Source organism: Oryctolagus cuniculus, chromosome 11 (assembly GCF_051225735.1).
Source record: "Oryctolagus cuniculus isolate XC-2025 breed Fujian yellow rabbit chromosome 11, ASM5122573v1, whole genome shotgun sequence".
In the NCBI taxonomy this organism is placed as follows: domain Eukaryota; kingdom Metazoa; phylum Chordata; class Mammalia; order Lagomorpha; family Leporidae; genus Oryctolagus; species Oryctolagus cuniculus.
In genome coordinates this window covers 7,823,612-7,849,366 of record NC_142877.1, presented here as the reverse complement: position 1 = coordinate 7,849,366, position 25,755 = coordinate 7,823,612, and the positions used below count along the sequence as shown (strand labels likewise).

Below are 25,755 nucleotides of genomic sequence, written 5' to 3'. Positions count from 1 at the left end.
CCACCATCTGGGGAGTGAATCAGCAGATGGAAGATCTGTCTCTACCTCTCTGTAACTCTGTCTTTCAAATAAATAAAATAAATCTTAAAAAAAAAAGAGCTTTGTCTCTGTGTCTCTGTATGTCTGTCTGTAACTCTCAAATAAATAAATAGATAAATCTTTTAAAAAGAACCCGGAACTCTAAAAAAATTATTTTGTAGCAAAAAAGAAGTCCTCTATCCATTTTCCTACAAACCTGAAATTCTTCATTTATTTAGAACCAGCTACAGATGAGGAGACGGAGGCTGTCAGAAGCTAACTTTCTGCCTTGCTGCCCTCTCTTGAGCTTCTACAACCAGAACGGAGTGGACTCTTAGCGCCATCTGATCCCAAAGCTGCCTCTCACCATTCTCTTTGTCCTAAGTGGTTGCCCTTGGCCTCAAAGGCAACGCGATAACCGTAGGGGTCACGGATGGAGAACTTCCTCCAGGCCAAGCTCCAGACGCCCTCCTTGGGGTGCCCAGGCAAGTCAGCATCCGTGCCTCCCCCCTTAGAAAGCACCTCTCAGAGCCCCGAAATTGCAGGGGTTCAGAGGCTGAGCACTTGAGACCAGCTCCTTTCTGGGCTCAAACCAAGCCTCCGTCACCCAGCTGTCTCCTTTGCCAGCCGGCCTGAACCGTCTTTGCCTCTGTTTTCCCATTTGCAACAGATGGAGGTAACACAGTGCACTAACAAGTGTATTTGGGAGGAATAAGTCGGTCCTCACTCCTAATACACGTTAGGAAGATGGGGCACACAGCAAGCACTCAAGTAAGACACAACAAACCAAGGTGGGACACCCACAGACATGTTCGTAACCCAGGCAGGGTGCTCACCAGCCATGGGCCGGAACAGGAAAGCAAAGGTCCTTCTGGCAGGTAAGGGAGCCTGGTTTGTCCACCCTAGAATCCCAACAGCTGCATCACCAGCTAACCGCCCACCGTTAGACAAAGCAAGTCTTGGAAGCCCCTACCTGGATCTGGGCAATCCTGGAGGCTGGTGGCAGGCGGCTCTGTGTCCCTGGGGCTTCTCCTCCACACTGCAGGTCCCGGAGGCCTGAGAAGGGGGCAGAGCCAAGGTGACGGAAGCGTCCCCTCCCTACCAGCAGGTATGGCCCTGGGGGAAGGCTGAGGGGAGAGGGGGCGGCACGCCCTGATGGGCTCCCGGTGATGTGTTTAGTAGTCCCACAAGTGACCCACGGCCACACCCCTTCATCCCACAGCTCCCAACAGAAGGTGCAGGTTGTCCCAGATGGGCAAAGCAGCCATTAGAACCCTCGGCCTCCCTCACTGTCTCACATGTAAAAGGGGTCAAAGAAAGCGGACTAGGCAGGGCGGTGCTGGGGGGACCTGAGCCCCTCACAGGAGCCCCAGATGGACCTGCACCTGTGACCCCTCTGAGGCCAAGAGGGACAGTGGTCTGGCTCTCTCTGGACACCTCCCCTGTCCACCCCAGCCCTTCAGTTTCACAAATCCTTTGGGCCCCTCTGACAGCTGTGTTTTTAAAAATTTGTGGTTAGCACATCTTGTTGACATATTTTCAGGAAGCTCAAGTGGGCATGGCCTCTTAAAATATTTTAAAGGGATGATGTTTGGGTCCCACTGGATGGAGGCAACACTTGGAGCCGGGGGAAGGCATGGAAACCCCCAGAAGCCACCAGGGCGCACAGGACCACAGTCCCGGAAACTTAAACCCAAAGGGATAAAAACCTCAGTGTCTGGGTTTCTCTGGACCCCCGTGCTAAGTTGTGATCTCCTGCATTTTCTTCTGCACCCCCCCCTTGCCCCATCCACACAACAGCCAGCCTTGTTCTGTCTCCCTGCCTCAGAAACAAACAAAAAATCAGTCACCAAACCGTCTCTAGACCAATAGGGTTTGAAATGTTCTGATGTTGCCTTTTTTTTTTCACACCGATTTGTAACCGATAAGATTTCTCCCTCCCAGAACACTGAAGCGCCCTGAGCAGACAGAAGCGGTGTCTGAAGAAGCTGTGCTCAAAGTCCGCAAATACAGAAGCAGCGCGTCCCCAAGGGGACGCAGTGGACGCTGGCGCTGCCCGGGCCCTGCCACCCAGCCCCCCCCCGGGGGGGGGCGGCGAGCCAGGAAGCCCCTGCCCCCCAGAGGCCAAGCCGGGGTGCAGCGCTGGGCTCTGCACCGGTGCCCCTGGGCTTTGGGCGCCCCCCCTCCTCCGGCTTCCCGGCGGGCTCGCACACGGGCCTCGCAGCAGGTTCACCCGGCTCCTCCTGGCTCAGCCCGGCCCGGGGCCGTCGGGCCGTCTGCGCGCTCCCACAGCTGTAGACAGTGTATGCACTTATTTATTTCCGGGGACCGGGGCCCTGGGACACAGTAAGCGAGTCAGCCTCTTGGAGCCCTGAAAGGCCCTGGCTCTAAACCTTTAATAGCAGCTCTCTCACGCCCTGGGAAGTGGAAGTGGAAATGGGTACAGTCCTTTTGTAAACAGCTCAGGAGACCGGCAGGGGCCTCACAGATGTTGGAGGCAGAAGTGGCCCCCGGAATCCAACAGTCCAGGGGAAGCAAAGTGTTCAGGGACAGAGAGATTCAGGGGAACAAGACACACACACACACACACACACACACACACTCTGATTTGTGGGGAGACGCACAAATACAGGCATGAGTCATCACCCAAGGTGGCACCAGGCTGCCACTCAGCCACTTTGCAATCAGAAACTTTGGGGAAATGGGTAAAGTAGCAAATGGAAAAACCCAAGAGGCGAAAGCGGATTTTTAACAAACTATAAATCTTTTTATTAGTGAGCATAAAGGTAGGCTGTAAGCACCCAGAACAATGCAAATATTAAAACTGTTTCTTCTTACCAAGGACATTCTAATGCGGACTGAATATTATGGGATACCAAACAACGGCTCATTTCACCAGCTGTGCTAATGGCATTATGGATTACTAGGGGAATTGGATGTGGGTATTTTCACAGACCTCTCTGAAGCAGATGGGAGAAGAATAGGATATATAGGAATTTACAATACTTTAGCAAAGAAAAAAATGGGAGAAGTGAAGCAAATGAGGTTAACTTCTTGCCCTTGTAGAACTGGGTGTTCCACGTCCTAATGGGCTCCCGGTGACAAAGTCTGGGCTGAAGCCCCACAAGTGACTAGAAAAGTTACTACTTTTTCTATTCTCTATTTTTGTATCCACTTCAAGACTTTTATTAAGAAAAAAAGTTCTAAATGGTTGTTTTCAATAGTGGTCCATACACGACCTGTTTTCCACTTCCTGTTTTTCTCCATTTCTCATCATATGCCTGGATTACCTATGAACTCAAACAAATGAGCATTCATTTTACCAAAAAGAAGTTTCTAAAAACGAAGAGCTTCCCAGTGCCACGGAGCTGTTGCATTGCTGTGTAATTCTAGTGAATCCCCAGAACGCTACCATAAGCCTGTGTTCCTTCCACTGTGAGCCCATAAATGGTCTAAATCCTCTTTGGGGAGGGTAGCAGGCTCCGCTGTAAATACGAGCATGATCAGCTGATAAAAAGGCCAGCTGCAAGGAACCATTTTAAAGATTAGGAGCCATTTAAACACCACACACACACACACACACACACACCCCACCTCTTGCCTCTCAAACGTGAAGTGGCGAGATTCTCTGCTTTTTAATTCTGCCGTCCCATGCGATGGCCCTGCGAGCAGCCAGCCAGGCAGAGCTCAGCACGCCGGCCGGCTCAGAAGGAAGGCTCCACATTCCTTAATTAGCAGCATCAGAAAAGCTCCACTTCCGGCAGCAGGCTCCCGGCCAGCCAGCTACTCAGCTGGCTCCGCACAGCCCAGAGTTCATGCAGGGGATTTTCAAAACTCTGGGGAGGCAGATAGTGCTGCTTCGCGTGTTTCCTTTTGCTTTGCTTTCTTGTACTCTGTCTCAGGCTGGTCGGCTTTAAACTGCTGCACTCCAACTTCTGCAGGTTGAAGATGACCCTTTGTATGTATTTCCTTGTTTCCAAGGAGACGCTGTACGTAGGAGGGGTCACAGTTGGAGGCAGACTGGATGAACACTTGACCAACTTGAAAACAGCTTTCTTGGGTGTAGTCAAGAAGTTTCTTTTTTAGTAAAACTCACTTAAATGAAATCTGTGATTTGTATTAAATTCCCTGGCAGTTTTCCCTGAGGAAAGATTCCAAACAAAATTACACGGTTTTCCAATGGGATAGATTTGATCATATTCGAAAAGGCCGTGGCAGCAGGATTACAACCTCAATTGAAATGTCAAATTCTCGGGAAACGTTTTCTCGTTGTAAACATTGGATTTCGCTGTTGTCACAGTTACTTACTTGGAACGTCAGAGGTTTTGAAGAAATGAAATAATGCTAAACTGACAATTGACAGATCTGACAGACAATAGTTTTAACTCTTTGGAAGATTTTCGTCCTTTGAGGGATCCTGAATCTGTTCTCCTGTGCATGGTTTCATTTCTCCCTTTTCTTTTTTGAAGAAATTATTTATTTTCACTTTATTTGAAAGGCTCAGAGATGGAGAGAGAGCGCATTCATCCCGTGGTTCACTCCCCAAATGTGCATCAGCCAGGGCTGAGCCAGGCCCAAGTCAGGAGCCCAGAATCAATGTGGGTCTCCCACATGGGTGGCAGGGGTCCAAATACTTGAGCCATCTCCGCCTCCCAGGATGAGTCTCAGCAGCGAGCGGAGACGGGGCTTGAACTGGCTCTTGCACCCATTTCGGGGTGAAGCAGTAGGTGAAAGATTCTCTCTCTCTCTCTCTCCTCTGTAACTCTGCCTTTTAAATAAAGTCAATCTAAAAAAAAAAAAAGCCATAGTTTGAGTCTATCCCTGACTCGGTTTACCTTCACGCTCCTGAAATTCCAAGACACTATGACAGTGATGATGATGTCATCTTAGTGGAGACATAATATGTCATGGATTGTTGTTCTTCTCAAAAATGAAGTTTGCAGGGGCTGACACTGTGGCGTGATGGATTAAGCTGCCATCTGCAGCACCGGCATCCCATAAGGGCACCTGTTCAAGTCCCAGCTGCTCCACTTTTGATCCAGCTCTCTGCTAACGCACCCAGGAAAGCAGTAGAAGGCGGCCCACGAGTTTGGGGCTCTGCCACCCACATGGGAGACTCAGAAGAAACTCCTGGCTCCCAGCCTTGGCCTGGTGCTGGCAGGCATTCCAGCCATTTAGGTAGTGAACCAGTGAACCAGTGAACAGATCTTTTTCTCTCACTCTCTCTCCCCACATTCCCCGACCCTGCCCCATAACTCTGCCTTTCAAATATATAAGTAAAATCTTTAAAAATAAGAAAGTTTACAAAAAAAATCTGTTGTGGAAAATGATCCTTAACCCAAGCAGCTAAGTCTTCTTTCAAAGTCAAACACATCAAGGTTGAAATGAAATCATTCTTATTAATACTGGGAGGATATTATTCATATCTCCCAAGTAGGGGGAGTTAGGCTTTTGACAAAAAAAAAAAAAGTGATATTTGAATTCACTCTCAAGTTTGTCTCCTTCCACTCCTGTACGTTACAAAGATATTTCTGCCTTCCTTTTATTCCCTGTTGTGAAGGCTTTTCTGCGGCTCGGGGTGTCCGAGGAGAAACAGTAACATTTGAACCGGTGCTATCAGAGCTTCAGGTGTGCCCTGGTGCCCTGCTCCTGCGTAAGCCAGTGCGAATGCGCTCATCTGGCCTGCCTGGCACTCAGGGCGTGGGAAGCGTCCTAGCCCCGTGTAGTGGTTCGGGCTCAGCTCCTTTGCCATCTCACTGGGCCTGCGGCTGTTGCCAGGGCTGTTAGATAGCGACGTTGAGGCCTCCTGGCCGCGTTGATATTTCCCTGCCTATCACTGCATCCCTAGTTGGAGCCTTCCCTTAGTCATGGGCTGGCCGTTTGCTCGGATGTTCTCAGTCGGAACAATATTTGAAGATAACAAGTGGTTATTTAGACAGGAGTGGGAAAAATATATGCTTCTAGGACAAAATAAAACTTTACAAAGAGTTTTTTTTTTTTTTAAATCATAAAAGTATAGATGCGCTTTCTTTTTGAGGGCTTGGGCTGGCTTTTGCTATTTTCTGATTCTGAAATTTTAGCTGTTTTTAAGAGCAGAGAAATGATTTTTTTTTAGTCTTTCCTAATAACATTTGAACGCTGAAGTCTTTGGAAAACACATTTTCTGACCAGCTAGCAACACTTAATATCTTCTGTAGTTTCTAAGATTAAGGAAGCAGGAGAAAGCCAGAGAGATTTGGCAAACCAGGATGCAAGAATCTGGCAGGGACTTTCTCGAGCAAGAGTATATGGGTTTGAATTTATTGGAACATTTGAAAGCAATTAAAATGTTTTTTTCCCAAAAACTTATTTTTGTCCTTTTTAAAAACACACATAGGCATCTAACTGAAAAGTACCAGTACAAAGATAAATGAACCATTAAGCCGATTAAGCCAAGAAGCACCTGCCGGGGACTTTGTGGTGTTTTAGGGTGGGGCATCTGTAACCCACCCTCAGGCTTATCATAGGTGTCAAGAGAAGCCATTTAAGAAAAGCTAATCCCATCTTCAATGTTCCAATCTAATTCATCTTTATTGTCCTAACCCAGACTGTCCTGTGTAGGGTTAAAAATACCATCTTCCAGGAACCGGAGGTGTGACACAGCGGATTAAGCTGCCATCTGCAGTGCTGGCATCCCATATGGGTGTGGCTTTGAGTCCCCGCTGCTCCACTTCCAATCCAGCTCCTTGCTAATGAGCCTGGGAAAGCAGTGAGAGATGGCTCAAGTGCTTAGGCTCCTGCACCCACGTGGAGCTCCTGGCTTCCGGTTTCGGCCTGGCACAGCCCCTGCCATTGCTGCCATTTGGGGAGTGAACCAGCAGATGGAAAAATCCTCTCTTTCTCTCTCTCTCTCTCTCTCTCCCCTTTCTCTTTGTAATTCTGACTTATAAATAAATCCAATTTTTAAAAAATCTTCCCAATATGGGAAAAGGCACTGAAATTATTTTTGTGCAATTAAGCCTCAAATGTGTGCTAAGCAATGTAAACAATGCAGGAGAGGCCACAGCGATGAATCCCAAGTGTTTGGGGAAGACATTGTCATCAGGTTTGTGTACCTGCCATCTTTCAAAGGCAAGAGTTTGCGAATTGTAGAGGATGCACTCTGCATTGCAATGCATAATCCTTACAAAGTACTTTTTGACTTTTTATGATTAGAAAGCCTTGCTGTTCATTATTACACATTTGAAAGCTTCAGGAAAAAAAAAAAAAAAAAAAAACCACGAGCCCACCACGTAACAGACAGAACAGCCACTGTCCTATCACGCCGTCTTCCCTTGTGGCTTTTTAAAACGCTGGGACTTACTGGTGTCCTGTTTGCTGCACCTGCTAACATACAGTGATCATTTTTCTCATGGGTGGCCAATAATGTAAGCTTCTTATCATATCTTGGTTTTCTTGCTTTTATAACATTTTGTAAAATATAAGTGCTCAAGAGCCCCACCTCCCAGCCCCTCTTGGTTGAACAAAATGGCTTAGAACACCTCTGGAAAGTGAAGCAAACAAACAGACAAAAAAAGTGGTTTCACTGACAGTTGAATTAAAATCCCAAGTAATGAGCACCAGGCCAATGAGACTTTTTTTTTTTTTTTTCTCTCTGATTCTTCAAGGTATTTCAGAACAAAGTATCCATCCTGGAATAGAGGCCACACAGGAGATATTACATTTTAATGGGCACCCCAACTGACAAGCTAATGATCTCCTCTAAACAGCCCCCACCCCCACCCGGCCATGTGGCCCTCCTGAGAAAGGGAGAGATGGGCCAGTCTGGGCCGGAGCCAGAGGAGCCCAGGCTTTGCTCTGTGTACCACATTTTCAACTTCATTAAAAATAAAAGCATATTTTCAAACTTTTGTTTATTTGTTTGAAAGGCAGAGAGACAGAGACAGATCTGTCGTTTTCTGGTTCACTCCCCAGTTGCTCACCATAGCCCTGGGCCACATAGAAGCCAGAAGCCAAGAACTCCATCCAGGTCTCCCACTTAGGTGGCAGGGGCCCAAGGACTTGAACCATCACCTGCGGCCTCCCAGGGTGCATGTTAGCAGGAAGCTGGATCAGGAGGGGAGGAGGGACTTGAACCCAGACACTCTGATACAGGATGTGGGCATCCCAAGAGAAACTGAATAGCTGTCTACAATGCCCACCTCGTGTGTATGTGTGTGCTTTCTTCCTTCCTTTCTTTCTTAAAGATTTCTTTCTTAAAAGATTTATTTTTATTTATTTATTTATTCATTTATTCATCTGAAAGAGATACAGAGAGAAGGAAAGACAGAGGGAAAGATCTTCCATCCTCTGGTTTACTCCCCAGATGGCACAAGCCAGGAGCCAGGAGCTTCCTCCAGGTCTCCCACGTGTGTGCAGGGCCCAAGCTCTTAGCCCATCTTCTGCTGCTTTTCCCAGGCCATTAGCAGGGAGCCGGATCGGAAGTGGAGCAGTCGGGACACGAACCAGCGTCCAGATAGGATGCCGGTGTCGCAGGCGTTGGTTTGACCCGCTATGCCACAGTGCTGGCCCTTAGTGTGTTTTTCTTAGGTACAGTAACACACTATGAGCATCTAAGGGGATCAAGTTCATTAAATACGAAACATCACTTCAGTGTCTTTTTTTTTTATTTATTTATTTGAAAGGCAGAGTTACAGAGAGAGCGAGACTGGGAGTGAGAACGAGAGCAAGAGAGAGAGAGAGAGAGAAAGCAAAAGAGATCTTCCATCTGCTGGTGCACTTCCTCAAATGGCTGCAATGCCTAGGCTGTACAGACCAAAGCCAGCAGTCAGGAACTCCATCCAGGTCTCCCACGTGGGGCACTGGGGCCCAAGCACTTGGGCTGTCTGCTGCTTTCCCGGGCACATTAACAGGGAGCTGGTAGGAAGCGGAGAAGCCAGGACTCAAACTGGCGCCCATATGGGATGCCGACCTCACAGTAACCCGCTGCGCCACACCGCCAGACGCCCTCTATTTCCAAGTACATAGATTTCTTATCAATTTCTACTTCACAAACAGTAGCTGTAAGATAGAACACCTGTTGCATTTTGTCCATGAGTAACTTCTGAGAAAAGTCTTAGTAACATCCCCAGTACCAGACCACGCACCGTATAGCATAGACATGCCTTACTCGTATGTGAAATGAATCTTTATTCATGGTTTCTATTCCAAGGGTTTTTCACTCATTCTCTAGACGTGTCAGAGCTCAAGACAGGACACATTTGGCAGTTCAGGTAAGTCAGTGCTTGGGATGCTGAATCCCATATCAGAGTCAGCTCTGCTTCTGCTTCAGCCGCCTACTGATGGGCACCCTGGGGGGCTCCGGTACTGCCACTCACGTGGGAGCCTGGTTGATTTCCAGGCTCCTGCTTTCAACCTGGAGCAGCCCCCAGCTGTAGCAAGCATTTGAGGAGCAAACCAGTGGATGGAAGATCTCTCCTCCCCCCAACTCCCACTTCAAGTCAATAAAGAAATAAATAAATAGTTTTTAAAAGAATGGCGAGTCTGGAAGGTGGACCAGGGTATGTCTCGCTGCACTCCAGAGTGGCAGGTAGTGAAGTGCCTACTTCAATAGCACTTCCTTCAGCTCAGCCCAGGGGGCTTCCTGCTGCTGATACACGCTGGGGGCTGTCACCACTCTGGGCCACCTGGGAGATCAATGTAGATGTTCTTCCAAGTATTTGTCTCAACTCCCTCTCTTCCCAAGTATGGCCCTGGCTCACCCTGTCTTCTGGAAATATTTCCACCTGACACAATCAATTATAGGCCAATGAGCTTCTTCCGGAACACCAACAGATAATCTGCATTTACATAGATGGAAAAAAAGAGGCACCATTTGCGTTTTCTTTCTAAAGGGACAAGTGGTTCTGGTTTTAATTCACAGGATTCCATGTTGCAAGATTGTTGACCTGATATCTAGCATGAGAACCAGGTAGGCAGGCCTCTCTCTGCCTCTCCCTGATGCCTTTCAATAGAACTGCTTGTCTGGGGAAACAGGCAGGGACCCACACGGTGATCAGCCCAACGACCCAAGCAGGGGACACTCTTGAAACCGGAGCAGTAACCGAATCAGCCCTGACCTGACACAACAGACACGACTGACAAAAAGTTTGATTGTGCAATTTTCTCGGTAAGATGACCTAAGGCTGGCTCTCTACGTACTAGAAAATGTTTTCAGTGCATTTTGGATTCTTCCACACTCAGCATTTTTGGCTTGTGAACTGTTGTACCTTATTATGAGATTGTATTTTGAGAACATGTGGTGAAAGTTGGGATTTTTTTTCTCTTCCTCCCCCTTTTTTTTTTTTTCCTCTTCTGCTTTAAAAACAAGATAAGCCTGTATGCAAATAGAGTTCACGGTAACCACAGCAACATTCTCAACTTTATTTATTGAATTACAGACTCTTCCTTCACCCGTTTAAGCTCTATTTGCATACCATTGTCATTAGAAACATGTATTCCATTAATGAGTCATTTGAGATGTCTTCTGCCTGTGTTGATAGCTCTGGAGCTGGATTCTACCCTGCCCGGGCTGGAAGAATGGGTGTTTTCTGTATGAAAACTTCACGATTGTTTATGTGGAGGGAGAAAGAGACAAGCGAGAGGAACTTTTTTAAAAGAAAAAAAAAAAAAAAACGCTACAATTGAACTGTGGCCCAAATGAATTTAGAGATAATAGTTGAAATGTGTTTAGTTATGTATTTCATACATAACTAAAGAAAAAAATAAATGAACTTTATTTGAAGAAGTAAATGACAGTTATTGTCCTCTTGTGCTTAAACAGAACTTAGTTTCTCGAAGAAGAGCAATAACTTTATAGGTTGGCTATTTTTAAACGGAAAAAAACAAGAAGGAAAGAAAGAGAGAAAGACAACCTCAATGCTTTTCTCAGAAAGAACAGGAAGCCTAGAGGAGGAAGTATGTGACAGTTTATTTTTCAACGAGGACACGTTATCAAGTGAATGAAATTCCTCCGGAGGCTATAAAAACGAAGATGGGCGCGCGGCTGTGCTCCCACGGCAGGAGGGTCTCCCCCGTATTGACAGCCTTTTTCCAAAGCTGTTATTAATGAAAGCCAATTATTGCACTTTTCCAAAAGGAAACACTGAGTCATTCATGAAATGATCTAAGATTTCGAAACTTGCTTACACCATTTTTTTTTTTCTCCTCCTTTCCTACCTGCTGCCAAGAGCGGGCTCGGAGAGCCAGGGAGCCCGGGACTAAAGGAGCTTTACTGGAGTGGTTTATCAGACCCGCGATGCCCTGGGGGGCCGGTCCCACCACCACAGCCAGTTGTGAGTGCCCACCGGGGTGCTGGTGTAGGGGGCCTGGTCCCTGGCTCGAGGACCTGTGATTAACTGGTTCTGGCACAACGATTAGCTGGCCATACCCCTGGCCTGCCTCCAAGTTTCTTGTGGAACAGCAAATGGGCGTGGGCTCCGGCTAGGCAGGCCCTGCATGTTCACTGCCGGGGCCCTGCAGAATCTGGCCAGCCCTGGGCTGTAGACAAGAACGTGTCCACCGGTGGACCAGGAAAGCCTAAGCTTTAAACCGTGTCCAACAAACGTGTGTGCGGGGAACGCGCCGGCAGTGACTTGGCTGCAAGCTGGCGACAGCTTCCTCCCTTTCCTGCTGCGGCACAGCGATTCTGGGTACTTCTTTTAAAAACACGATTTGAGGTGAATTCCCTGAGAGTGAAGCCGCTGAGGCTTCTCAGGAGGCCGTCAGTGGAAGCCGCTTATTTTAAAAACAACTGTAGGTCCATGTAGATAAATAATGTAGACAAGGAAACCGTGTTTTCATCCAAACAATACAGAAACACTTGGAATCATGCCTCCTCCACACAGCACCTTATGTTTGCCTTGTGCTGCTAAAAGGATTTCCAAGATACAGTCTCAACTGTGACTCTGCCATGTAGTGGGGGAAGCAGAACACCCCATTTCAAAGATCCTTAAACAGGGGCCAGCACCGTGGCAGAGAAGGTTAAGCCACTGCCTGTGACACCGGCATCCCATGTGGGCTCTGGTTAGAGTCCAGTCTGCTCCATTTCCAATCCAGCTCCCTGCTGTGACCTGGGAAAGCAGCAGAAGATGGCCCCAGTACTTGGGCCCCTGCACCCACGTGGGAGACCCAGATGGAGTTTTGGGCTCCTGGCTTCAGACTGGCCCAGCCCCAGCCTGTGTGGCCATTTAGGGAGTGAACCAGGAGATGGAAGACTTCTCTCTCTCGGTTTCTTCCTCTCAAATAAACAGATGTTAAAAAAAAAAAAAATTCTGAAACAGTGGCTCAGAAGAGAACTTGACCTTGCTAAGTTCACAAAGTTAGTCTTTTGCAGAGTGCAGACTTGCAGCCAGGGTCAGATAAAGAGCTGGTCCCAGGAGGCCAGACCTGGATGTTCCCTTCTGGTGCCTGAAGCCTCTGCTTTCACTCCCACCACTTCCCAGGAGTGCCAGTCCTGTCCCTGCTCCCCACTGGAGGCTGGGGGGGGGGGGTCCTTCTCCCCACAGAGGAAGCAGGTGGTCTGGTCTGGCATTCGGATGCAACGTCTCCTTTCCTTGCATTTGTTCTGATGTGACTGTTATCCCTGCACGCACAGGATCGCTGGATTCTGCAACCACAGAAGCGGCACTTGTAAACAAAACAAAGCAAAGCAAGCCTGTCTCATCCTCCAAGATGTTACACGATCCCCAGTGAATCTTAGTTTCCTCTGTGTGTATGTTTCACATTTTCTACAATGATGTTGGGGTTTGTGGTTTTTTCTTTTCTTTTCCTTTTTTTTTTTTTTTTTTTTTGGTCCTTTAGGAGGAAAAAGTATTAAAAAAAAAAAAAAACAACTCTGTCTTCTCTTTTTGTGTGTGTGTAATTCACAGGCTGGGCTTTCTGGTGCATCATGGGGGCCTGGAGCTTCCTGGACAGCAGGGGTTAAAGGCGCATGGGCTCCAGGGCGGCTTTCTCCAAAGAGTTCTGTAAAACACCTGCGAGAGGAGATGGCACAGCTTGGAAGGTGGCGGGGTGGGGGTGGGGAGGCGGGGCTGGGGCCCTGGGGAGCTGGGCTTTATTGCGAGGCTAGCTCCCTTTCCACTGTCTTCCACTCTCCGGGAGGATTTCATTTTCAAAACATGCAAGAGAAAACTCTGGTCTTTAGGAAACGATTTCTCTTCCTCTGCCCCCGCCCTGCCCCCTCCCTTGGCCCCAAATCCCTCGCTGGCAAGCAGAGCTTCCTTATCTCTGATTTGCAGGGCAGGAGCCCTTCTGGGGAGCGGGCGTGGTCAGCCTCTCCTCCGGATGGTGGCCCACGTTTCTGGAAACGCTCAGCAGGTCCCCAGCACCATTCTAGGAGCGTTTTTTTTTTTTTTTTTTGGTTTTGTTTGTTTGTTTGTTTATTACAGGCAGAGTGGACAGTGAGAGAGAGAGACAGAGAGAAAGGTCTTCCTTTTGCCATTGGTTCACCCTCCAATGGCCGCCGTGGCTGGCGCACTTTGGCCGGCGCACCGCGCTGATCCGATGGCAGGAGCCAGGTGCTTCTCCTGGTCTCCCATGGGGTGCAGGGCCCAAGCACTTGGGCCATCCTCCACTGCACTCCCTGGCCACAGCAGAGAGCTGGCCTGGAAGAGGGGCAACCGGGACAGAATCCGGCGCCCCGACCGGGACTAGAACCCGGTGTACCGGTGCCGCAAGGCGGAGGATTAGCCTAGTGAGCCGCGGTGCCAGCCCTCTAGGAGCATCTTGTAGGGCGCACTTCCTCTTTGCTACAGGCATGTGTGGTCCATCCTGCTGGCACCCCCATTTTACAGAGAGGCAGACTGAGGCACAGAGAGGTTCACTAACTTGCCCGAGATCACACAGCCCAGCACTGCTCTCTGACCCATTTCTCATGGCTGCCTCCAGGGAGCTGGCAGCCTGCAAGCCTTCACCGGACTCTCCCTGGCTGGGATTAACTCTCTGACCTCTGACCCAGAGGCTGAGGCTTTTTAATCCTAACCAGAGCGGAGGTGAGTCAGGGAGAGGTAGGTGGGCTAGGGAGCTGGCCCGCAGCGAGAAGGAGAGGTGTGTGGTGTTGACCCGGGCCAGCGCCTTGTTTTTGCCCACTAATATTTCCTTTAAATCTATGAGCCAACTCAGCTGTTGCAACACACACAGTGGTTCCGCAGCCCAGTCAGGCCAGCGAGAGAAGAGCCCGTGTGTTCCAGGGTAAGAGCTGGATGCTTTTGAACAAAAAGATTCCTTTCAATCCATCTCAGCGCTTACAAAACTTCAGTTCTAGGACATTAAAACCTAGAGATTTTTATTCACTAACCAGAGGCCTCAAAGTGACTAGCTTAGAAAAACAGCCATGAGCAAGCAAAGTAGCAACAAACAAAACCCAACACAACAAAGCAAACCAAGTAGGAGAGAATTCATTTGCTTAATTATTTTGTCTGGTTACTCAGATAGCCACAAATAAAAATTCTGTTTACTCTTTTGTATATTTTACAATATATATTTGTATGTTGTATAGATATGTTTCTTGCGTATCTTTCAATGTGTAAGACACACTTTTCAATCTTTAATAAACATGTGTAATATGGCAACTATGTCCTCTTCAGAAACAAGGTTGAATATCCAAAAACTAAACCACAAGCAGAAAGAAATATCATTTTTCACGGAGATTTTGCTATTGTTCAGTGCCTTCATTCTGAAGCTAAATAATCATTCATGATGAAATAAGCGAGTCAAGTCATCGCCACATGGAACTCAGAGCATTCCCTGGAAGCTTCTGGACCAAATCCCTAATTTTAGTTTTATCCGTAGATTTATTTCTTCCTCCTTCTAGAAGGGAAGTGAAAGAGAAAGACTCGGTTTTTATACGTACACACACACAGCTCAGCACACCCCACTGGAGCAGGCAGGGCCAGTGTAACAGAGAAAGAAAGCTGTTTGCGGCCACAGCTGAAGTATGCGGACTTCCACGGGTCGTTAAAGCTCCTCTTTATTATCTAGTTGTAAACACCGAGGGACACAGGCAAATGCTTATGACAAACACCTTGGATCAAACTCTCCATGCTGTGTGCTGAATAGACCTGTGGCCTTTCATCTGTGAGAGAATTCAGTGTGAATCGGGGGGGGGGGGGGGGGGGGAGGAGTCAAGACTTTATTGTACAGAAGCGTTCGTGAACTTGTACATTTTTATGGAGCATAATAGACCTGCTCCCTCCTTATCCAGAGGGATATGCTCCAAGGCCACCACTGGATGCCTGAACCCAAGGATAGCACAAACCCGGTGCTATACCTAGGAAAAAGATTTTCTATACCTAGGAAAAAGTTTCATTCATAAATTGGGAACAATAAGAGGTTGACAACAATATAAAATAGAACAATAGATTATAATAAAAGCACTAGCTTCACCACATTCGAATGTACATACAGTAAGAGGTACGGGACACCAGCACTGTTACTGACAGCTGATTTGATAAGTGAGACGGCTACAGAGTAAGCAAAGGGCAGCTCGGGCAGCACGGGAATGCAGTGTGGGTGCACTGGACAGGGGGTGATTTGGGTCTCTGCTGGGCTGCTGCTCAGAATGGCACCCTATTTAAATCTTAGGAATTCTTCCTCTGGATTTTTCCATTTCATACTTTTCAGATTGCAGTTGACCGTGGGTTAACTGAAACTGTGGAAAGTGAAACCACAGATCGGAGGGGGCCACTGGAGAAGCTAGAAAGAGGAAGACCTTTCTAAGCAGAGGGAACAGAATATGCAAAGGCCTGGGGGTAAGAAGAAGCGTGAAAATTTGAAGAACTGGAAGACAGAAAGGTTAGGGAAACTCAGCCTGGGAGGAATGAGCAGAGGCAGGAGCCACCCAGTGCTAGGCTGGCAGGCGCGGGAGAAATCACGGGTCTGTGTCTTCACCCTGCCTGGCCTGATTCTTAGTTTGCTTAAAAGAGGAAAGAACCCTCCCGATGCACTGGTTTTGTCTTACTGATTGGCAAAGTGTTCGTGAATGTCCACTTTTAGTTATTATTTGTAATGCTGTTAACCATTTGGGTTTTTGTTGATTTCTTGGAGCTCAGGGATACTTTTTAAATAAAGGAGGATGAAACCATCCCACGTTTCTGCCTAGAGAATGAACCAACTTCCTTGTCTTCCAGAAGTTCTTGTGGTTCCTTTGATGGCACAGCAGGACAAACGTGTTGTCAGCACATGTCCCGTCATTTGGATGGTTCTCTAGAGCTTTAGGACTGATTGTGAATTGTCCTGAAGATTTCAGCTTCTAAATACTAAATACTATTTAACCTTACAGATTAAAGGTCTTTGGGGCCAGCATTGTGGTGCAGCAGGTAAAGCCACCACCTGCAACACTGGCATCCCAGATGGGTGCTGGTTAGAGACCAGCTACTCCACTTCCGATCCAGCTCCCTGATAATGAGCCTGGGAAAGCAGCCGAAGATGATCTAAGTCCTCGGGTCCCTGCATCCACGTGGGAGACCCGGATTAAAACTCCAGGCTCCTGACTTCGGCCTGGCCCAGCCCCAGCCCTTGTGGCCATTTGGGGAGTGAATCAACAATTGGAAGACCTCTGTCTCTCTTTCTCTCTCTCTCTCTGTAACTTTGCCTTTTAAATAAATTAAAAAATAAATCTTAAAAAAAGATCTCACTAAATAAATACTAAAAATAAAATAAAAATGTAAACAGTGGTTATATTGGTTTAAAGTTCTGGCTTGTTTGTTCGTCCAGGAGCCAGGAACTCAATCCAGTTCTCCACGTGGGTGGCAGGCAGCCAAGCACTTGGCCATCATGTGCTACCTCCCAGGGTGCACTTCAGTAGGAAGCGGGAGCGGGAGCAGAGTAACCAGGACTGAGTCAGACCCTGCAGTATGAGGTGTCGGCATCCCAGGCCCCACCTTAACGATCATGCCAATTGCCTGCTCTCGTTAAATCGTTTTTAAGGAGTTTTTTTTTCTATCATTGTTATTGTTATGCACAATTTCAAGCAAATGCCAAAAAAAAAAAAAGTATAATGAACCTTCACCTTCTGTTGGTGTCGCTTTCCTGAAATCGGGTCATTCACAAAGAACAGAGCTGCACGTCTGAGCGTCAAGGTCCCCGCGTCTGGTACAGGCTTCCTCGTGAGTTACTACAGGGCAGGAGCTGGATGGGCAAGAAAGTGAGCCCAGCCTCAGCACTGTTTTTGTTATTATATTAAAAATCCTACTTTTTTCTTCAATTTTTATTTATTATTTTTGAAAGGTATCGGGTCAGACAGAGGGAGACCTTCCATCTGCCGAATCACCCCCTATGGCTGAAGCAGCCCAGGCTGGGCCAGTCGGAAGCCAGGAGCTCAGAATTCAGTCTGGGTCTTCGGTGTGGGCACCCAAGTACTTGAGCCATGGTCTGCTGCCTCCCAGAGTGAGCAATGGCAGGAAGCTGGAATCCAAAGTGGAGCCGGCGGGGGGGGGGGGGGGGGGCAGAGTTGTAGCACAGTGGGTTAAGCAACTGACTGCAAAGCTGGTATCCCGTATCAGAGGGCTATTTCTTTTTTTTTTTTTAATATTTATTTTTTATTTATTTGAAAGACAAGAGTTACAAAAGGGGGGGGGTGGATCTTCCATCTGCTGGTTCACTCCCCAAGTGGCCGAAACAGCTAGAGTTGAGATGATCCAAAGCTAGGAGCCAGAAGCTTCTCTGGGTCTCCCATGTGGGTGCAGGAGCCCAAGGACTTGGCCCATCCTCTGCTGCTTTCCAGGCCACAGCAGAGAGCTGGATCGGAAGTGGAGCAGCTGGGACTTTAACCAGCCCCTATATGGGATGCCAGCACTGCAGGCTGGGACTTAACCTGCTGCCCCACAGCACCAGTCCCCAGAGCATCATTTCAATTGTTGGCTGCTCCATTTCCGATCCAGCTCCCTGCTAATGCGCCTGGAAAGCAATGGAAGATGGCCCATGTGCCTGAGCCTCTGGCACTCACATGGGAGACCCAGATGAAATTCCTGGCTCCTAACCTCAGCCTAGTCCAGTCCTGGCTATGAACCAGCAGGTAGATCTATGTCTCTGTCTTGTCAATCTGCCTTTTAAGTAGATGAAAATAAAAAAAAAATTTAAAATAATAAAATGTATATCTACTTAATTGTTTTTTTCCAGTATTTATTTTGTTGAATTCAGAGGCAGAGAAAAAGAGGAACAGAGTTCCTACTGAGTTCCCAGCACCTGGTCGGGGCATTTGGGGCGTCACCAGTGGATGGCAGCTCTTTCTCTTTCTCAAATTAACGAATTAATTTAATTTTATTAATTTATGTATTTGAAGGGCAGTTACAGAGAGAGAGGGAGAGATAAATAGAGAGATCTTCCACTTGCTGGTTCACTCCCTAAATGGTTGCAATGGCCAGGGTTGGGCCAGGCTGAAGCCAGGAGCCAGGAGCTTCTTCTAGGTCTTCCATGTGGGTACAGGGGCCCTAGCAGTTGGGCCTTCTTCTGCTGCTTTCCCAGGTGCATTAGCAGGGAGCTGGACCGGAAGTGGAGCAGCCGGGTCTTGAACCAGAGTCCAAATGGAATGTTGATGTCGCAGGTCGTGGCTTTACCCACTACACCACAGTGCTGGCTCTAATTTTTAAAACTACACACAGGGAAATCAATAATATCTGGAAGAATGCACTCAACAAATGGCCAGTCTTTATTTCTGGGAAGTAGAGTGACCCTGTTTTTTGCTGACTTTTATTTTATTGTTACGTTTCCCCTGTGAGCAGGGCTTTTGAATGAGGGACAATAGCTGGTGTTCATTGCATCACTGTGCCCAGCCTGGAGCCGAGACTCACTTGGTTAGGTCACAGAATCCTCGCGACAGTCCCGCCAGGTCACCAGCATCTCCATTTTGCAGCAAACACTCAGAAAATTCCACGACTTGCCTAAGGTCTTGTGGTCAGTGTTTGGTCAAGCCTGGATTCCATCTCCAGTGGCCCATCAAATGCACCTGCATCTCACCACCTTGCACCTGGGGACAAGGCTGTCACTCAGCGGTTACCACCGCTCCCGCCTCCTAAGTAGTCTCCACCACTCCACTCCACAGCCCCTCTAGCCTTGTTGGCCCAGCGGTGCCCTTCCTATAGCTCACGGCTGACTAACTCCACTAGGAGAGAACTTTGGAAAGTTTGTGGGAACAGGAGTGAAAAAGTAACTTGAGGGGCCTGCGTTGTGCGCAGCATTGTAAGTCGCTGTGTCGCCAGGATACCCTGTTAGTGCAGGTTTGAATCCTGGCTGCTCCGCTTCCTGCTAATGCACCTGGGAAAGCAGGGGATGGCTCAAATACTCGGGTCCCAGTCACCCACGTTGGAGACTTGAATGGCCCCTTGCTCCAGTCTGGCCCAGCCCTGGCTGTCAAGGCCATTTGGTGAATGAACCTGTGAATGGAAGCTCTCTCTCTCTCTGCGTGTCTCTCCCTCTCTTCCACTTCGCTTTTCAAATTAATAAGCAAAGTCTTCAAAAAAAATTTTTAAAAACCCTAAGTTTATTTTGTTGCACAAACATTGATATCAATGCCTATGAAAAGTCATCAAGAAGTTCTCGAACAACGCACACGATAAAAAAAATTATGCACACATGGATTTCAAAATATTTTGCATCATATATTTAATTCCATTTTCCATGGAGTTTTTGAAGTCCTCCTCTCTCTGTTTTTGAAAAGATTTATTTTATTTACTCAGAGGTCACAGTTAGCAGAAAGAGAAGGAGAGAGAGAAAGAGGGAGAGAGATTGATCTTCCATCCGCTGGTTCACTCCGCAAACAGCTGCAATGGCTGGGGCAGGGCCAGGCTGAAGCCAGGAGCTGGGAGCCTCCCTAGGTCTCCCATGTGGGTGGCAGGGGTCCAAACATTTGGGCCATCTTCTGCTGCTTTTCTTTTTTTTTTTAATTTTTTAAGATTTATTTTTATTTGAAAGTCAGAGTTACACAGAGAGAGAAGAGGCAGAGAGAGAGAGAGAGAGAGAGAGAGAGAGAGAGGTCTTCCATGCACTGGTTCACTCCCCAAATGGCCACAACGGCCAAAGCTGAGCTGATCTGAAGCCAGGAGCCAGGAGCTTCTTCTGGGTCTCCCAAATGGGTTCAGGGGCCCAAGCACTTGGGCCATCTTCTTCTGCTTTCCTAGGCCATAGTAGAGAGCTGGATTGGAAGTAAAGCAGCTAGGTCTTGAACTCGTGCCCATATGGGATGCCCATAAGGGTTGCCAGCACTGCAGGTGGCAGCTTTACCTGCTACACCACAGTGCTGGCCCTCACCTTTTTTTTTATTATTTATTTATTTATATTTTTTTTATTTTTATTTTTTTGACAGGCAGAGTGGACAGTGAGAGAGAGAGACAGAGAGAAAGGTCTTCCTTTGCCGTTGGTTCACCCTCCAATGGCCGCCGCGGCCGGCGCGCTGCGGCCAGCGCACCGCGCTGATCCGATGGCAGGAGCCAGGAGCCAGGTGCTTTTCCTGGTCTCCCATGGGATGCAGGGCCCAAGCACCTGGGCCATCCTCCACTGCACTCCCTGGCCACAGCAGAGGGCTGGCCTGGAAGAGGGGCAACCGGGACAGAATCCGGCGCCCCGACCGGGACTAGAACCCGGTGTGCCGGCGCCGCAAGGCGGAGGATTAGCCTAGTGAGCCGCGGCGCCGGCTTTTTTTTTCTTTTTTAAAGATTTATTTTTATCTGTTTCTTTTCCCAGGCCATTACAGGGAGCTGTTGAGCAGCCAGGACTTGAACTGGTGCCCCATTCCTGCTCTGCACAGTGCCGGCCCCAGGCAGTCCTCTCTTGTATGTCAGGTGCACTGGGACATCTTAATGCACCCAAATAGAAGACACAAATGTCTCCTTTATGGAGGAAGTAGTTGGGAGTTTGGGAGGGGAGATAAAAAATAAACAAAGTAGTAACTTAAATGTAGAGGAAGGACAGTGGTGATGAGCTGTTAAGAAAGGATAGGATGAAAAGTGACTATGTGTGTCTGGCAGAGTGTGTGTGTGTGAGATTTGGGGGAGAATTCCAAAGAGGTACTGCCTAAGGCAGGGATCAAGAAACTGGATGAAGCTCCAAGTGCAGCCTACTTTTTTTTTTTTTTTTAAGATTTTATTTATTTATTTGAGAGGTAGAGTTATAGACAGAGGGAGAGACAGAGAGAAAGGTCTTCCTTCCGTTGGTTCACTCCCCAGGTGGCTGCAATGGCTGGAGCTGCGCCAATACGAAGCCAGGAGCCAGGTGCTTCTTCCTGGTCTCCCACGTGGGTGCAGGGGCCCAAGCACTTGGGTCATCCTCCACTGCTTTCTCAGGCCACAGCAGAGAGCTGGATTGGAAGAGAGGTAGCCAAGACTCAAACAGCGTCCATAAGGGATGCAGGCGCTGCAGGCGGAGGATTAACCTACTGCGCCACGGAGCCTGTTGTGTTGTTTTTAAAAATGTACCAGTTTACTTATTTGAAAGGCAGAATGACAGATAGAGAAGGAGACAGAAAAAGAGAGATATCCCATCTGCTGTTTCACTCTCCAGATGCCTGCAACAGCCAGGGTTGGGCCAGACCCAAGCCAAGAGCCCAGAACTCCATCCAGGCCACCCAGGCGTGGCAGGGGCCTAAGCACTGATCATCATCTGCTGCCTCCTGGGTCACCAGCAGGAAGCTGGGGGCAGGACTCAGGCCAGTACTCGGCATAGGATTTGGGGTCCCGAGCGGCAGCCTAACTGGCTGTGCTGCATTGCTGTCTCCTACAACTGACTGATTTTATGCAGCTGCAAGGTAAACATGTTGTTTTTTTTTTTTTTTTAATTTTTATTTATTTGAGGTCAGGGGACAAATGGATCTCCCATCACACTATCCAAATGCCTGTGGCAGCCAGGGCTCAGCAAGTTCAAAGCCAAGAGCAGAGGAATCAACCTGGGTCTTCCACGCGGGTGGCAGGAACCCAGCACTTGAGCCGCAGCTATTGCTTCCCCGGTGGGGGGGGGGGGGGTCTGCATTAGCAGGAAGCTGGGAGCAGGATGCAGACGTGGGAATTGAACTTGGGCAACCTGGTGTGGGATGCAGCGTGTAACCCACGCCTTAGCCACTACGCCAAGCACCTGCTCCTGGGAATGGCTGGCAAAAAGGCAAAGGAAGAATATTTTATGACACTTGAAAGCTAACTGAGGGGCTGGCATTGTGGCACAGGGGGTTACGTCACTGCTTTTGTCGCCAGCATCCCATGTTGGCGTGCCTGTTTGAGCCTGGCTGCTCTGCTTCCGATCTGGCTCCCTGCTAACGCACCAGGAAGGTAGCAGATGATGGCTCAGGTGCTGGGGTTCCTGCTCCATGTGGGACACCCAGATGGCGTTCTAGGATCCTGGCCTTGGCCTCACCCAGACTTGGCTGTTGTGGCCATTTGGGAAGTGAACCAGCAGACAGAAGAGCCCACCCTCCTACCCCTGCTGTGCGCGCGCTCTCTCTCTCTGACTTTCAAATAAACAAATAGATCTTTTAAAAAAAGTTAAGTGAAATTTCATTTCAGTGTCCATATATAAGGTTTCACTGGAGAACAGTTATGCTCATTTGTTTACCTACCATTTACGGTTGCTTCTGCCTGACAATGGCACAAATGAATGTTGTCACAGAGCCCTGTGGCCCACAAAGCCTAAAATATTTGCATTCTGGCTCTTAAATGCTTTACAGAGAAACTTTGCCGACTCTTGCCCTAAGGTATCATTTGAAAAGAAACCTGAAACAGGTGAGGGAGCAAGTCTTGTTTATTTTGTTCTTTTTTGTTTTGTTTCTTTTTCTTTTCTTTTCTCTCTCTCTCTCTCTTTTTTTTTTTTTTTTTTTTTTTTTGTTACTTTGAGTGCAACTCCCATAATTATCTGCGATTATGGCTAAGCCAATGTCACAGCGAATGCAAAGGCTCCGAGGCACCGTCCTGTCCAATACATTCTTGGCGAGACAAGGGGCTCATTGTGACTGGAGCAGCATAGAGGAGCACAGAAAGCCAGGGCAGGGGGCACCAGGTCAAGCACAGTGTACCCCAAGGCCTTTGGTCCCGGCCTAGAGAGATGGGAGCCACGCAGCCTCCAGGCAAGGGGCTGACTGCTCTGGCTTATTCCAGCAGGGCTCCCTGTAGGAGCTGTAGGAGCAGGCTGAGAAGAGGGCAAGCATGGAGGCACGGACGCCAGCTACGAGGGCATTGGAATCACCTCCGTAAGAGATGATGCTGGTTTGGACCAGGGAGGTGACGCAGGAGCTGGGGTTTATCTAGTTGGATTCTGGACACATTTGGAAGGCAGAGGCAATGTTTCCTGTGCATTAGACCTATGAGGGAGCAGCAAAGGTTGACACCAAGGTTTTTGGCCCAAGTCAACAAGTTCTGGAGTTTTCTTTAATGGAACTGGGAAGAGTGTGGGAGGAGCAGGCCGGGTGGAGGAAATGAGACGTTCAGTTTGAATTACGCCAAGGTCTCTCAGCTGGGCACCAGCAGGTGTCCAGTATGGAGCTGAACATGGGAGGCGGGTCCAGTGGGGGGGATCTGTGAGGTGTGTGGCTGTCCCTCCTGGTTCCAGGAGGCCCCACAGACACCAAGAATCACAGGTGCTCAGGTCCCTTGGAGTAAATGATGTGTATTTGATATAACACAGGCCCACCCTCTCATAAACTCTGAATCATCTCCAGATAGAATCTCTACTGGGGTGGGGATTATAACGTCCTTCATGGGCCATACACAATTATCAGCTTAAAAATGAGCCTGCTGGGGCTGGCGCTGTGGCATGGCGGGTAAAGCTGCCACCTGCACTGCTGGCATCCCATATGGATGCTGGTCGAGTCCCGGCTCCTCCACTTCTGATCCCGCTCTCTGCTATGGTCTGGGAAAGCAGTAGAAGATGGCCCAAGTCCTTGGGGCCCTGCATCTGTGTGGGAGACCCAGAGGAAGCGCCTGGCTCCTGGCTTTGGATCCGCGCAGCTCTGGCCGTTAGCTGAGTGGGATAAGAAGTTGAACAGCCGGGACTTGAACCTGCACCCATTTAGGATGCTGGCATTGCAGGTGGTGGCTTTACTCACTATGCCACAGAGCTGGCCCCAAAAAATAAATCTTAAAAAAAAAAAATGAGCCTGCTGTAGATGTATTGAAGTTCAAGTAACCACTGTGTTTAGGAGAAGGCTTTGCTCCCTTCAGGCTTCAACACCAGCCACACATACAGGAGCAGAGGGTCTTGGGAGCCCGGCACTGCCTCTCCCCCGAGGAGGGTGAGATGGGACAGTGCAGAATCTGGCCACGTTAGCTCGTACCTTGAGGACAGGCAGCCACAGGGCAGGGCGGGGCGGGGCGGGGCGAGCTCCCCTACCGGTTCCTTGCTTGCTTGCTCTCACCCTGCAGAGGAAGGGGCTTCCTCTGGGCTGTTTGGCAAAACAGGTTTTGGTATTTTCCTGGGAGAGTTTCCAGGGATATCCAAGTTGCAGCCAAAGTGACCTTGTGCAGGTCTCTTCCAAAGAGAGTCAGTCAACTCTCGGCTACTAAAACACAAGCCCCGTGGAGGAGGAAAAACAGGTTTTAAACACTTAGCAGTTATGTTGGAAATGCAGGATTCAGAATGGCAGCTTGTTGCAACAAGACAACGGGGGATTTTTAGCGCAGGGAAATGGGTTTGTCTGGGGCTGTGACGGTGGAGACTTGTCATCCTGCCTTTGTCAGAACTCAAGAGTCAACCCCCATGCAAAGTGCGGGCTTTGGTGAATGATGATGCATTAACATCGGTGCGGCACGGTCTCGCCAGATGTTACTAGCAGGGGGAAGCTGAACGGGTGGGGGTGGAGGAGAGGCGAGCGGATGGGAACTTTCTGCCCTCTGTTGAATTTTCTGTAAGCTGCTCTAAAAATAAAGCCTGTTAATTTAAAAATAAATAAGTGTTTAAAGGCACGCTGGTCCGTAAGTACAGAAATCGGGGAGAAAATGGTCCCTTCATTTCTATGCCCCAGGAAGCGGAAATAGGAAGAGTCTGAGACGCGCCAGCCTCCCCAGAGTGAGATGGAACACGATGCCAGGCACCACTCGTTAACTTGCAAGGGATCCCTGCTCTCGAGTGTGAACGCTACCTGGCCCGGCCGTGCTGCTGTTGCTTTTGAATGCGAGCGGTTTTGTGATCCCGAAGAAAGCACTGGAGCCTCGAGACTCCTAAAAGACACCATCAAATGTTTCAGCAACCGACAAACCTCAGACTTCCTGTATCTCAGTAACTGGCCGTTCCCCTTCCTCCTTCTTTTAATTTGTTAATGATCTGTGCGACCACGGGCTCCGCCGGTCCCAGGTCTCTAAGTAGATCAGTAGATCAAAGGTGAGTGTTCGCTAAGTAATCAGTGTAACTTCACCCATGCAGCCAGCTATTAAAACAGACCTGTGGGGTTTCTCAAGGACAGCCGCCGTATTGATCTGGCAACCGAAAACTCCTGCAGGCACCTCCCAGGGCTGATGTTTCCACGTCATCACTGCTCCTTACTCCGTCCCCAGGCGGAACCCGGGAAGGCTGAGCCCCCACCCCCACGCCTCTGCTCCCGCTCAGCCCGGAGCGCCGCTGTCGCCTATGAGACAAGGGAGGGGGACTCTGACAAGCACCCCCCCCCTCCCGATTTATTTATTTTCCTGTGCACAATCGTTCCTCCCAAATCGTGACACCTTTAGGTGGCCTTTTATTATTTATTTATTTTTTCCCTCTGAACAGCACATTTCTTACGTAATTTGTTTTGCACTTCTGCAACGGAAGGAG

General features: G+C 48.6%; 1 protein-coding gene and 1 long non-coding RNA gene across 6 annotated transcripts in view; both read right to left on the bottom strand.

Annotated features, from left to right (window-relative positions):
- ZNF217 (zinc finger protein 217) overlaps positions 1-3,963 on the bottom strand; it is a 39,039-nt gene extending 35,076 nt beyond the window's left edge. Inside the window, exons 1-2 of one of the 5 annotated variants that reach the window (XM_008274158.5) lie at positions 3,613-3,963; positions 992-1,074 (exon numbers count right to left, since the gene is read on the bottom strand). The gene's annotated coding sequence lies outside the window, so the exon portion shown is untranslated. The remainder of the gene's footprint in view (positions 1-991; positions 1,075-3,612) is intronic. The other 4 variants (XM_089307003.1, XM_089307001.1, XM_089306999.1 and 1 more) reach the window with 4 other exon arrangements.
- A 17,116-nt stretch (positions 3,964-21,079) lies between these two features.
- LOC149123312 (uncharacterized) lies at positions 21,080-25,501 on the bottom strand. The gene is made up of 2 exons (XR_016215737.1): positions 25,387-25,501; positions 21,080-21,325 (listed from the first exon to the last, which is right to left on the bottom strand). It is a non-coding gene; the product is annotated as an uncharacterized LOC149123312 (long non-coding RNA).
- Between the last annotated feature and the right edge of the window lie 254 nt (positions 25,502-25,755).